Raw genomic sequence first — 15,034 nt, 5'->3', positions numbered from 1 at the left:
GTAACTGAAAAAGAAAGGCAATTACACATATAATTAGCACTAGAAGCGTGGCAACTGAAGGTTGACACGTGTAGTGTGAAAACTGAAAGTTTGTCAGAAGTAATAACTTTCGCTGCACTCTGACTTAATTTAGCAAAAGAATTAATAAAACCGGAAAACTGAAAGTTAATTTAGTGACTGAAATTAATAAGAAGCTTTCTTTCTTAAGCACATCGAAATTCAGTAAAATACGGTTAGTCTTGGACTACCTCAACAATCATTTCAAAGCTACCTGAATCTACGCAATTTAGAAATAAGAGATTTAGCTTTGAACTTGAGTTAAATGATTCTGAACAATTAACAATAGTAAAATTTAGTACGTACCAAGCTGAGCTGCAGTCACAGGTAAGCTAAAATACGGTAACAAAACTCGCACTCTTAATTTGTGCTCGCGTAATCTAAATATTGTAGCCAGCTATTAATACTTAAAGTGAACTTTGAAATTAAAGCAGTGAAATCTAATTATATTATTTTAATGCTGGCGTTTGAATTTCAACGACACTCGGGTTCATTTCGGAAAAGGAAGGGACCCTGCTTGGCAATGCAACTGGGACAATGAGCAACAAAGGTTCATGCTAAGTTGCTGTAATTTTGCGAGGCACATGGAACAATTTGAAAAGCTGAGGTCTGCCATACAGCTCTGAAACTTTACGTGCTTTTAGTCTTCCTTGTTGGTTGATTGAAGGTTTGAAGCCGTCGATCGAGGAGGTGGTGACAGTCACTCATTGTCGGCCGTCGCTGTTGCAGAAGCTGTATGTTGGCGCGCCTTCTTCTCGACACGGTCACCAGACGAAACGGGCTCTTGATGTGCGCCAGCTAATGCTTCCCGTCCGCGACACCATGTCAGAAACTATCATCGCAAGTCGAGCGCAATTACATGCTGCCAAACCCCGAAAGCGCGGCAACTCGCGGGAGCGTCACACAACACACCTGCTCCACTGCACTACTCCAGCCAGACTCTCTCATGCTCAGCCCGCGCTCCACGCGGCAGAGTTAACACTACAAAAGATCCTACACACTTTGATTCTTCACACAACCTATCGATGTAATCGTTCGATAGCAGTTTTCCCTAGGCAAGACCCAGCGTAAAAATACAAATAATCTTTACACAACAAACCAATTATACATCGACATAAATGCATAAATATATATATATGCAAATAGTAAAACAATTACAATATGTAAAGACACAGAAATATCATATATTCAGGTAGCAAAAATAAGGAAAACAAATTATAGTACAATAGATGGAAATAGGAGGATATGTATTTCCGGCGTTACAAGGTAGTTGGCGAGACGACGACTGAAGCTTTCCTGTCGGCCCTCAGAAGATTTGTTTCAGAGCGGGATAGGTGCCAAAACCTGTACAGCGACAGTGGGAAAAACATCGTTGAAGCTAGTCGGGAACATCGCGAGTTACAAGCTGCTGTGAGCAGTCGTTATCACCAGACCCAGGTGAAAGCTTTATGCTCGATGGAAGTATCGACTGGCAAATCATTCCTCCTGTGTCACCACACTTTGCCGGAATATGGGAAGCTGGAGTGAACTCCTTCAAGAACCACTTGCGGTGAACGATGGGAAGCATATGTCCAACTTTCGAAGGTTTGACAACCCTGACTTGCCAGATTGAGGCTTGCTTGAACTCTCGTCCTCTCACGCCACTATCTTGCGATCCTACTGATCCCCAAGCCCTCACCTCAGGTAATTTCTTGATTGGAACCGCAATCACAAGCATCCCTCAGCCAGATCTATGTACAGCCAGTCTGAGCTTGCTCACAAAGTGGGAGCCAAGTGGATGGTCTCCAGTCAGAATGTGAAACCTGGTGCATTGGTCGTAGTAAGAGAAAATAACCTGCCACCCTTATGTTGGAACCTGGCCTTCATGAAAGAAGTCCACCTGGGAGCGATGGAATGGTGCGAGTGGCCACTATTCGCACACCGCAAGCGGTTTTCAAGAGACCAATCCTCAAGCTATGTCCTTTACCGAGTGACGTGATACAAAAGTGAACAGGGTATTCGTGTTTTTTATTTGTGTGTTTTTATCCTTTTGTCTTGTGTGTACCTTGCAGAGGACTTTCGTCATTTTTTATGTTCAAATGTATACTTGTTTATGTGATCGCGATTTCCAAATACCAGTTACAAACTCTGTGGACAGAATACCTGATTGAAGGACGCAATGTTGTCTGAATTTACTTGTGTTTTTTCTATGATTTAGGAGGACTTGTGTTAGTTGTATTATGCTGGAAAGAAATTAATATTTCTTTGGCCGCCGGTTGCGGCTGTTACATTTGACTGAGTCTCTGGACAGTGCTGCCTCTCTGGAGGTATTTGTACACGAGGTACAGTGGTCAGTGAGCCACCCCTTCAATGGCACCTAACGGTACACTCGCGCGGCCAGGGAGAGATTTGTCGATGGTGAATGGGCTGTCGGTCGGACGGCTGTCCTTAGCTCATGACTGCGCGCACCTTGTAAACGGGAAAGATGTACATTTTGGTTGTTAACCTACCTATGAATAACAAGTGATTATCTCAACTCTCGTGTTTCATTACAATCTAAATGTATTCGAGCCATTATACAGTCCTCTTCAATTCATGGTCCTCCAGTATATTTACGTTTTCGTCTGCGGACGCTAACAATTTCCGTCCTTCTTCGATGTCCTCTCAATCCACAATCGGTACTCGTCAGACGGTTCATTACATTCAGCAGATCCTGTGACACTTCTTCTCTTTCACTGACGGTAGCAATTTCACCAGCGAATCTTAACATTGGTATTCTTTCACCTTGAATTTTAATTCCACTCTTGAACATTTTTTTAAATTTCCGTCATTGCTGTTTCGACGAAAAGACTGCATCCTTGTTTTACACCGTTTTTAATACGTGCACTTCGTTCTTGGTCTTCCACTCTTCATTGTTCGCTCTTGATAGTTGTACATGTTGTATATTACCCATCTTTCTCTACAGCTTACCCCTATGTTACCCATCTTTCTCTACAGCTTACCCCTATGTTTCTCAGAATTTCAAAGATATTGCATCATTTGACACAGTCAAACTCTTTTTCTAGGTCGACAAATCCTGTGGACGTGTCTTTAATTTTTCACCAGTTTTGATTCCCTTATCAACAGGAATGGCAGAACTTGCCTCTCTGGTGCCAAAATGGTTGCCATCTAACAGCTTTTCAATTATTTCCATTGTTCTCTATATTATTCTTGGCCGCGTGGGATTAGCCGAGCGGCCTAAGGCGCTGCAGTCATGGACTGTGAGGCTGGTCCCGGCAGAGGTTAAAGTCCTCCCTCGGGTATGGGTGTGTGTGTTTGTCCTTAGGATAATTTAGGTTATGTAGTGTGCAAGCTCAGGGACTGATGACCTTAGCAGTTAAGTCCCATAAGATTTCACACACATCTGAACATTTTTATTATTCTCGTCAGCAACTTGGATGCATGGGTTGTTAAGCTGATTGCACGATAATTCTCGCACTTGTAGGCTCTTGCAGTCTTGGGAATTGCGTGGATGACGTTTTTTCGAAAGTACGATCGTATATCGTGAGTCCATACAATCTGGACACCAGAGTGAATGGTCATTTTGTTCCCACTTCCCCCAACGATTTTACAAATTCCGGTGGAATGTTGTCTATCCCTTCCACTATAATTGATTTTACGTTTTCCAAAGATCTCCTAAATTCTGATTCTGGTACTGGATCCCTTATCTCATCCTTATCGAATCTTGTTTTTTCTATCACGTCATCAGATAACTCAATTTACCTTTTCCATCTATCCTCAGTCCCCTCTGTATTTAACAGTGGAATTACGATTGGACCTTATTAGGTGTTTCGATGTCTTCGTCCACCTTGTGTTTTTGGTGTTTCCACGTTTTCGTCCACCCTTTCGCCGCTCTGCCAAGTGGCGGGAGCGAGCGCGCCGGGGTTTCCGCGGCTGTGGGCCGCCGGCGAGACACGGCAGCGCCGCAGCCCAGCGGCCGCCGCCGTACAAGGGCACGGGTTCGGGCCCTGCCGCTTTTGGCGGGCCAGCCTGCGGCCTCCAGCCTTGAGCCGCTCTTTGTCTGAGGGGCGCGGCGCGCCGGCCCAGACGCCCAGGCACCTGCCCGAAAAACGCAGCGCTCTCCGCCACGCACCTGGCTGGCTCTGCGCCGGCGCGGCGCGCTGCCTCTTCCTCTGAGACTAGCTGTGCTGCATCCCCTGTTTCTCTCGGCAATGGTGCCACAATAGCAAAGGAGAAAAAACGTAAGATACACTACTGGGCATTAAAATTGGTACACCACGAAGATGACGTGCTACAGACGCGAAATTTGTCGACAGGATGAACATGCTGTGATATGCAAATGATTAGCTTTTCAGAGCATTCACACAAGGTTGGCGCCGGTGGCGACACCTAAAACGTGCTAAAATGAGGAAAGTTTCCAACCGATTTCTCATACACAAACATCAGTTGACCGGCGTTGCCTAGTGGAACGTTGTTGTGATGCCTCATGAAAGGAGGAGAAATGCGTACCATCACGTTTCCGACTTTGATAAAGGTCGGATTGTAGCTTATCGCGATTGCTGTTTATCGTATCGCGACATTTCTGCTCGCGTTGGTCGAGATCCAATGACTGTTAGCAGAGTATGGAATCGGTGGGTTCAGGAGGGTAATACGGAACGCCGTGCTGGATCCCAACGGCCTCGTATCACAAGCAGTAAAGATGACAGGCATGTTATCCGCATGGCTGTAACGGATCGTGCAGACACATCTCGATCCCTGAGTCAACAGATGGGGCCGTTCGCAAGACAACAACCATGTGGACGAATAGCTCAACGACGTTTGCAGCAGCATGGACTATCAGCTTGGAGACCGTGGCTGCGGTTACCCTTGACGCTGCATCACAGACAGGAGCGGCTGCGATGGTGTACTCAACGACGAACCTGGGTGCACGAATGGCAAAATGTCATTTTTTCGGATGAGTCCAGGTTCTGTTTACAGCATCATGATGGTCGCATCCGTGTTGGGCGACATCGCGGTGAACGCACATTGGAAGCGCGTAGTCGTCATCGCCATACTGCCCTATCACTCGGCGTGATGGTATGGGGTGCCATTGGTTACACGTCTCGGTCACCTCTTGTTCGCATTGACGGCACTTTGAACAGTGGACTTTATATTTCAAATGTGTTACGACCCATGGCTCTACCCTTCATTCGATCCCTGCGAAACCCTACATTTCAGCAGGATAATGCACGACCGCATGTTGCAGGTCCTGTACGGGCCTTTCTGAATACAGAAAATGTTCGACTGCTGCCCTGGCCAGCACATTCTACAGATATCTCACCTATTGAAAACGTCTGGTCAATGGTGGCCGAGCAAGTGGCTCGTCACAATACGCCAGTCACTACTCTTGATGAACTGTGGTACCGTGTTAAAGCTGCATGGGCAGCTGTACCTGTACACGCCATCCAAGCTCTGTTTGACTCAATGCCTAGGAGTATCGCCGGCCGGAGTAGCCGAGCGGTTCTAGGTGCTACAGTCTGGAACCGCGCGACCGCTACGGTCGCAGGTTCGAATCCTGCCCGGGCATGGATGTGTGTGATGTCCTTAGGTTAGTTAGGTTTAAGTAGTTCTAAGTTCTAGGGGACTGATGACCTCAGAAGTTAAGTCCCATAGTGTTCAGAGCCATTTGAGCCATTTGAGCCTAGGAGTACCAAGGCCGTTATTATGGCCAGAGGTAGTTGTTCTGTGTACTGATGTCTCAGATGATCTATGCACCCAAATTGCGTGAAAATGTAATCGCATGTCAGTTCTAGTATAATATATTTGTCCAATGAATGCCCGTTTATCATTTGTGTATCTTCTTGGTGTTGCAATTTTAATGGCTAGTAGTGTATTTTGCTGTGTGATTGGTCAATTTAGTTATGCGAAACTAATGGTGAATTAAACCTGTGTTTAGGACCGAAGCCCGAACGGAGAACTTTGCCGTTCACTGGCAGTAAGCTTACTGACTGAGCTTTTCAGGTTATAAGGCCTCAGGGGTCTGCGTCGCATTAATCACCAGTGAAAATGCACGATCGCGCCGTCTGTGCCTTATACTACGCACCGTGCAGACACGAGTGCGTAACGGCAACACTTGCGCTAATGACGGGGGCTGCACGTTTATGCAATTTGGTAGCTGTGTGATACAACAGAGAAGTATATTAGGAATTAGAACATGAAAGAATAATGCTTGTGAAAGAGATACAGTCAAGCGCCAAAGAAACTGGTATAGGCATGCGTATTCAGATACAGAGGTATGTAAACAGGCAGAATACGGCGCTGCGGTCCGTAACGCCTATATAAGAAAAGTGTCTGGCGCAGTGGTTGGATTGGTTACTGCTGCTATTATGGCGGATTATCAAGATTTAAATGAGTTTGAACGTGGTGTTACAGTCGATGCACGAGCGATGCGACACAGCATCTCCGATGTAGCGATGAAGTGGGAATTTCCCCGTACCACCATTTCTTGAGTGTATCGTAAATATCAGGAATCCGGTAAAACATTAAATCTCCGACATCGCTGCTGCCAGGAAAAGTTCCTGCAAGAACGGGACCAACGACGACTGAAGAGAATCGTTTAACGTGATAGAAGTGCAACCCTTTCGCAAACTGCTGCAGATTTCAATGCTGGGCCATCAACAAGTGTCAGCGTGTGAACCATTCAACCAAACATCATCCATATGGCTTACGGAGCCGAAGGCCCACTCGCATACCCTTGATGAGTGCACGACACAGAACTTTATGTCACTCCTGGACCCATCTACATCTACATCTACATCTACATTGATACTCCGCAAGCCACCCAACGGTGTGTGGCGGAGGGCACTTTACGTGCCACTGTCATTACCTCCCTTTCCTGTTCCAGTCGCGTATGGTTCGCGGGAAGAACGACTGTCTGAAAGCCTCCGTGCGCGCTCTAATCTCTCTAATTTTACATTCGTGATCTCCTCGGGAAGTATAAGTAGGGGGAAGCAATATATTCGATACCTCATCCAGAAACGCACCCTCTCGAAACCTGGCGAGCAAGCTACACCGCGATGCAGAGCGCCTCTCTTGCAGAGTCTGCCACTTGAGTTTATTAAACATCTCCGTAACGCTATCACGGTTACCAAATAACCCAGTGACGAAACGCGCCGCTCTTCTTTGGATCTTCTCTATCTCCTCCGTCAACCCGACCTGGTACGGATCCCACACTGATGAGCAATACTCAAGTATAGGTCGAACGAGTGTTTTGTAAGCCACCTCCTTTGTTGATGGACTACATTTTCTAAGCACTCTCCCAATGAATCTCAACCTGGTACCCGCCTTACCAACAATTAATTTTATATGATCATTCCACTTCAAATCGTTCCGCACGCATACTCCCAGATATTTTACAGAAGTAACTGCTACCAGTGTTTGTTCCGCTATCATATAATCATACAATAAAGGATCCTTCTTTCTATGTATTCGCAATACATTACATTTGTCTATGTTAAGGGTCAGTTGCCACTCCCTGCACCAAGTGCCTATCCGCTGCAGATCTTGCTGCATTTCGCTACAATTTTCTAATGCTGCAACTTCTCTGTATACTACAGCATCATCCGCGAAAAGCCGCATGGAACTTCCGACACTATCTACTAAGTCATTTATATATATTGTGAAAAGCAATGGTCCCATAACACTCCCCTGTGGCACGCCAGAGGTTACTTTAACGTCTGTAGACGTCTCTCCATTGATAACAACATGCTGTGTTCTGATTGCTAAAAACTCTTCAATCCAGCCACACAGCTGGTCTGATATTCCGTAGGCTCTTACTTTGTTTATCAGGCGACAGTGCGGAACTGTATCGAACGCCTTCCGGAAGTCAAGAAAAATAGCATCTACCTGGGAGCCTGTATCTAATATTTTCTGGGTCTCATGAACAAATAAGGCGAGTTGGGTCTCACACGATCGCTGTTTCCGGAATCCATGTTGATTCCTACATAGTAGATTCTGGGTTTCCAGAAATGACATGATACGCGAGCAAAAAACATGTTCTAAAATTCTACAAGAGATCGACGTAAGAGATATAGGTCTATAGTTTTGCGCATCTGCTCGACGACCCTTCTTGAAGACTGGGACTATCTGTGCTCTTTTCCAATCATTTGGAACCCTCCGTTCCTCTAGAGACTTGCGGTACACCGACATGGGGCTGTTGATCACTGGAAACATGTTTCCTGGTCAGACGAGTCTCATTTCAAATTGTATCAAGCAGATAGACTTGTACAGGTATGGAGACAACCTCATGAGCCCATGGACCCTGCGTGTCACCAGGGGACTGTTCAAGGTGGTGGAGGTTCTGTAATGGTGTGGAGTCTGTGCAGTTGGAGTTATATGGGAATCCTGATACGTCTAGAAAGGACTCTGACAGAGGAAAAGTACGTAAGCATCCTGTCTGATCAATGTCCATTGTGCATTCCGACGGATTTGGGCAATTCCTGCAGGACAATGCGACACCTGACACGTCCAGAATTGCTGCAGAGTGGCTCCAGGAACACTCTTCTGGGTTTAAACACTTCCGCTGACCGCTAAATTCACCAGACATGAACAGTTTTGAGCATATCTGGGATGCTTTGCAACGTGCTATTGAGAAGAGATCCCTACCCCGTCGTACTCTTATGGATTTATGGACAGGCCTGGAGGATTCATAGTATGAATTCCTCCAGCACTACTTCAGTCATTAGCCGAGTACATGACACGTTGTGTTGCGGCACGCCTGTGTGCTCGCGGGTGCCTTAGACGATATTAGGCAGAATGAGATTTTTCACTCTGCAGCGGAATGTGCGCTGATATGAAACTTCCTGGCAGATTAAAACTGTGTCCCGGACCGAGACTTGAACTCGGGACCTTTGCCTTTCCGCGGGCAAGTGCTCTACCATCTGAGCTACCCAAGCATGACTCACGCCCCGTCCTCAGAGCTTTACTTCCGCCAGTACCTCGTCTCCTACCTTCCAAACTTTACAGAAGCTCTCCTGCGAACCTTGCAGGACTATCATCCCTGAAAGAGTTCGAGTCTGGGTCCGGCACACAGTTTCAATCCGTCCGTACAAGCCTTGGAAGGCCCAACGGTACCGACCGGCCGCCGTGTCATCCTCAGCTCACAGGCGTCACTGGATGTAGATACACAGGGACATGTGGTCAGCACTCTTCCGTCCGTATGTCAGTTTACGAGACCGGTGCCGCTACTTCCCAGTCAAGTAGCTCCTCAGTTTGCATTACAAGGGCTGAGTATACCCCGCTTGCCAACAGCGCTCGGCAGACTGGCGGGTCACCCATCCAAGTGCTTAACTTTGGTGATCTGACGGGAACCGGTGTTACAACTGCGGCAAAGCCGTTGGTTTCTTTGGTTCTTCAATGAATAATAATTGCTTATGATCTCTCTGAACTTTTCAGGCACATTTTAACATCAACTTTTTGCTGTTCGCCGGAAAATATTTTGACATGCAATGAGCAGTCCGTTATCGCCTTTAGAACCTATACATAGAACACTATGAAGTAAAGACACTAGAATACGCCAAGTTGAAAAAAACCTCATTTTGCTACGTGGGCGACACATTTGTGGTGTGGCCACATGGAGCAGAAAGCTTCGAGTTTTACTGGCACATTTAAACTCTATCTACTGTAACGTAAAATTCACGATGGAACTTGAGAAAGTGTGCCAACTGCTTTTCTTAGACGTGTCAGTTAAGCGAAAATTGGACGGATCCCTAGGTCACAATGTATATAGAAAACTCAGTCCCCATGCACCGAGGTATCGCCATCCGTCACAAAGCAATTCCAACCTAAAGACTCCGCTCGACAATGTTCGAACATTTTCAGGCAAGGAGAGCCTCGCCAGCGAATCACAACACTTAAGACTGGTTTTCTGAGGGCTGGGTACTCACAGTATCAAACTGAATGGGTGCTGCAGTCAAAGCCAATACCTTCTGAGAAAGGGGTTGAGACTGAAGCCGAGGAAGAGACGCCAAAAATCACTTATCTGCCTTATGCTGAGCCCATATCCGGAAAGATCGATGGACTCCTCTGAAAATGTGGCATTTAGTGTATTTCTCTCCCTTTATTTAGGCTAAAAAGCATTATTTGTTATCTTAGACGATCTAGGTCTCCGAAAGCCAGGTGTGTGTCGTATTCCATGCGAGTGTGGCATGTCTTATGTTGGGCAGACCAGTCTAGAAGAGATGTAGGGAACATCAGCGAAACACACACTAAACCAACCGAGCAAGTCATCTGTCACCGAGCACTGCCACAAATATAATCATGAAATGAAATACGATGAGACCAGTATCATGATAAAAACAATAGCTCACAGTATGGTTGGAGTCCAGGTAGCGAGTACACATAACAGCAAAACTCGCAACACTGGAAGAAGACGGTTGTGTTGGTCGTCGAAATATCGTACAGAAAATGGAAGCACGTTTGCTGAACTCCCAGAAGCTGACTATTAATAATAGCTTATGTACAGTTGGAAAGACAGACGAGCACAATAAGGAAAAACATAACTTTGAGGTTGGTTTCTTTTGTGGTTTTTTGAAATTGTGAACATTTTTACGGGACACTGTGATGAGACGTAGGTCACAGACAAATGTGTGATGAACGCAAGTTTACGTTGAATATTGTGAAATAATGTTGAGTGAAGTGAGACGGCATTGGCCGAGTTACATGCTATATTGAGACAAGTTAGCGCCATTAGAATTCGACGTTGTGAAAGGGTTCAAATGGCTCTGAGCACTATGGGACTTAACATCTCTGGTCATCAGTCCCCTAGAACTTAGAACCACTTAAACCTAACTAACCTAAGGACAACACACACATCCATGCCCGAGACAGGATTCGAACCTGCGGCCGTAGCAGTCGCGCGGCTCCGGACTGTTGTGAAAGGGCAAAGTTTAAAAGCTGTATAATGTTTACAATATTTACAACGTACAACGCAACGACAGAATGATATTGAAAGCTTCTCTGTGTGTGGACTGGTAGATATTCTTTGTGGTTATGATTAAATCCAGTGGTGGTCGTGAAGATCTGTTAAACAAAATTTCAAGACAGCTGCCATCTAAACACTGAGATACGCTTTTGTTATGCAGCCTTCCCGATGTATGTGCACCATTCATTAACTGTACTACAGTTGAACTTTCTAAAAGGTTATTAAAACGTTCAGAATAGTAAATACGATTGACTGTCAGTTCACTTTCTATGGGTAGAGTGAATTACTTATTACCAAGAGTTTTAGTGACTTTCATATTCTCAAAGAAGCATTACAAAACGGATGAAACTAGATTAGTGAAAACTGGGGAGGCATTGCAAGGTGCGACACATAACAGCTTTACTTCTGATAGTATCTCTTACATACCTTCTAAACTTTTCGCTTGTTCTGCAGTGTACCTTGTGGTACTAGCACTCCTGGAAGAAAGGATTTGCGGAGAGCAATCGAGCCAACAACTGGGCAGTAGCTTCTAGAATGATTATTTCGCTGTATAGCGAAATGTACGCTGTTTTGAAACCTCCAGGCAGATTAAAACTGTGTGCATGACCGAGATACGAATCCCGAATCATGAAATATTCCTCGAGTGCTAATCTATCAAGGTATGTGGGAGAGCTTCTGTGAAGTTTGGAAGATGCGAGTGTAAGTTACATTCAGGAGGTCGTAACGTGCGTTTCCCAGGTAAGCGCTTTGGAGGAGTGAGCAATTATTGGATTTGATTTCAATCCAGAGATTATTTTTGAGTGCTATACTCGCAGTGCGTCAGACCACCATAGTCACTGAGACGGATTGCGAGCTTCAGCGAGATTTTCGCATAACGGTACAAAAAGCAGTGAAGGTGAAATATTCCCTTTGCCAACGGTCATAGCCGGAGACAGGGATTTCCCCAGATTTGAATGTAGTGCAGCACTCGCGAATACTTTCACTGGCCGTGGTAATCCAGTGATATCCCTAAACATACGACGTCATTACTAGCACTAATTTGATTACGAGCTACGTGGGATATCGTTGTTGTTGGTGGGCCTAACAATTCTGCTGACAATTACTTCTGCGAGGAGCACCGTTATTTGTCAAAATGAATGAAACTTAGAATTTCAGATCCTCACTGCGATGAACCAGGAATTTGAATACCCTGATCTTAACACTCGCTGCAGGCAATGACATTTGGCCTTGCCGTTGTCTGGTTTCAAACAAACTGACACTTAAGGCAACTAAACTCTACTCCATACAGCACACACTTACAAATTATATCTGGTGTATTGGTAGTGCCAACGACCTTGCCGCAGTGGTAACACCAATTCCTCTCAGATCACTGAAGTTAAGCGCTGTCGGGCTGGGCTAGCACCTCAGTTTTTTTTTTATATATTGGTAGTGAAACTGTTAGCGATGTAGGAGGGTAAACCATGATTCGCTCTTCGACTGGGACCAAGACAAGCTGTCTGTTGCTACAATGCTAATAACTGAGGAACAGTAGCAATTATCGGTATTCTTCCTGTGAGAGCCGAAGTGTCTGAACTATACATTACCTTCTGACCTTCATGTCTCAGAACTGTTGCCCTCGACTTTTCTTTTCCGACATCTCTGAAGATGTTGTGCAAAGCTGTTGTAAGATAAACGCACACAGTACATTTGTCAGAGCTTCGAACTTATTTGAGGCAATGGAATTGCGGCGAGGCAGTAATTAGTAATGACAGAGGGCTGACATTTTAACATTGTATTGTGGAGCGACGCTGACGATTCTTCTGAAGAAGAAGAAGAAGAAGAAGAAGAAAAAAGCTACACAGATGCGCAAAACTCAAGGACGAAAGTAGCTTTCGCATGATGTGTCATTAGCAAGTAACAGCTCGATGAAACATGGACGACACATAGAAAGAGCCGCTACAGTATAGTACAGCACAGTACAGTACAGTACGGAAGGTAACTGAAAGAAATATGCAACGATACGAACAGATATGATCCTTTTATTCAAAGACGATAACTATACTGAAGTTACTGTGGCTTATAATGGTACTCTGAACGTTACAAAAATTGGACCGTGACTCTTAATAGGGTGTATGATCACCATGGACAGCATTGCGTGCTCTGTAACATGCGCCCCGCTGTCCAGAGGTTTGATAAGGAGTTCTTGTCGCAGGGCATTCCATTCATCCTCCAGCCAGATTGAAACTGCTGGATGGTCATTGGTGCACGTGGATGTGCTGCAGTACGTCTCGCCAATGCATCCCACACGTGCTCGATGGGATTTAAGTCATGGGAAGGGGCAGATCAGTCCATTCACCGCGTATCCTCTTGTCCCGAGAGCCTTATTACCTACACAGTACGATGCGTTCGCACTTTGCCATCCATAAAAATGAAGTCAGGACGAATGAACTCCTCAAAATACGCACATGGGAATCAGTACAGCGTCACTAAAACATTGAACAGTGAATGTACCGTTTTCAGAGATATGGTGATCAGTAGGCACTTACTACGCTATGGCTCCGCACACTGTAACACATGGACCGCCAAAACTATGACGCCGAACAATACTGCTGCCCGAATTAATAGTTCACCCCTCTCGCCATACGATGGTACGTCCAGCATTGTCGAACATGATCGTTTTGGTGGTCCATGTGTTAATATTTGGGGAGGCATGATGTTGGAAGGACGTACTGATCTCCAAATCTTTAATATAATATAGTATACCCACCGGTCAACATTATTACGACCTTGTACTCCTTCCCCACATGCATCTTTTCAGGAGTTCTTTGGAACCTGACTTCATTTTTATTGATGACAATGCGCGACCGCGCCGAACTGCGAAGTTACAGGAGCTCTTGCTCAAGAGGATTTTTGCCTAATGGATTGGCCTACGCTTTGCCTCATATTAAATCCCACTGAACACTTCTGGCGTGCGTTGAGGAGACATATTCTAGCGTTTTCATACTCGCTGGAGGGGGAATGGAACGCCCAACACAAGACCTACTTACCAAATTTGTGACCAGCATGGTAGCACGTTGCAGACCATGCACTGCTGCCCATGGCGATCACACACTCTATTAAGAACCATGTCCAGATTTTTGTAACAACCAGGGGATCTTCAAAAATCCCTATGCCTTTGGTGTAATTATTGCCTCTGAACAAAAGAGTCATTCCTGTTTCTGTCATTGCGTACTTCTCTCAGTCATCTTCTGTACTGTAGTTTGGCAGTTATTTTTATGTATTGTCCAAGTTTCACCGGGCTTTGTTACTTACCAGTGACAAATCGTGCGAAAGTTACTTCGGTCCTTATGTGTTGTACACTGTTATATTTCTCTATTACAGACAGCAGAAATTTGATGCTGTTACGTCGAATTAAAACTTCATTCACCAACAGAGTATCAGCTAAGACGCTTCTAGTGATCAAGTGAGGCACCAAAATATAGAGCGCTTGATGCTTTTCACAGATATTCTTTCGCGATTGCGTGGATTTGCCAACATGAGGTAGAGCATTGTTAGAGGCTGGTTCACTACGACCGTAGGTGGAATAAGTAAGTCTCAAATAAGCTGAATAAAGTACAGTAGTACACTGAAACATAGGAAGTCACACAATCCAGGAATGAAGTTACTGGTAAAACTGCGAAACATACTTTTCCGCACAAATCTTATACTCTCTCCCCCTTTAATTCTTCAGAAGTTTCACTACAAAAGCAGTCAGGTTCCCACAGAGACCTAGAGAAACCGTTCAACAATGTACGCTAGAAGAAATTGTCTGACAAGAAAGGTATTACGGAAATAAAATAATAAAATAAGGTAATCAGTGTTATGACGGACTTAATGATTTTAAATTTCTTTGGATTACATTGTGTCTCGAAAACAATTAAAGTAGACAAAGAAAATATGAAAACTGGAATGATGATAATAATGGAACAGATGCAGATTCCATTCGCCTTGTAGCCGAAATTATGGAAAACTCTGAAAAGTAGTGACGAATGAATGGAAACTAGAGCATGACATATGTCT

Source organism: Schistocerca serialis, chromosome 7 (assembly GCF_023864345.2).
Source record: "Schistocerca serialis cubense isolate TAMUIC-IGC-003099 chromosome 7, iqSchSeri2.2, whole genome shotgun sequence".
In the NCBI taxonomy this organism is placed as follows: Eukaryota; Metazoa; Arthropoda; class Insecta; order Orthoptera; family Acrididae; genus Schistocerca; species Schistocerca serialis.
Note: the sequence above shows the minus strand (reverse complement) of the source record.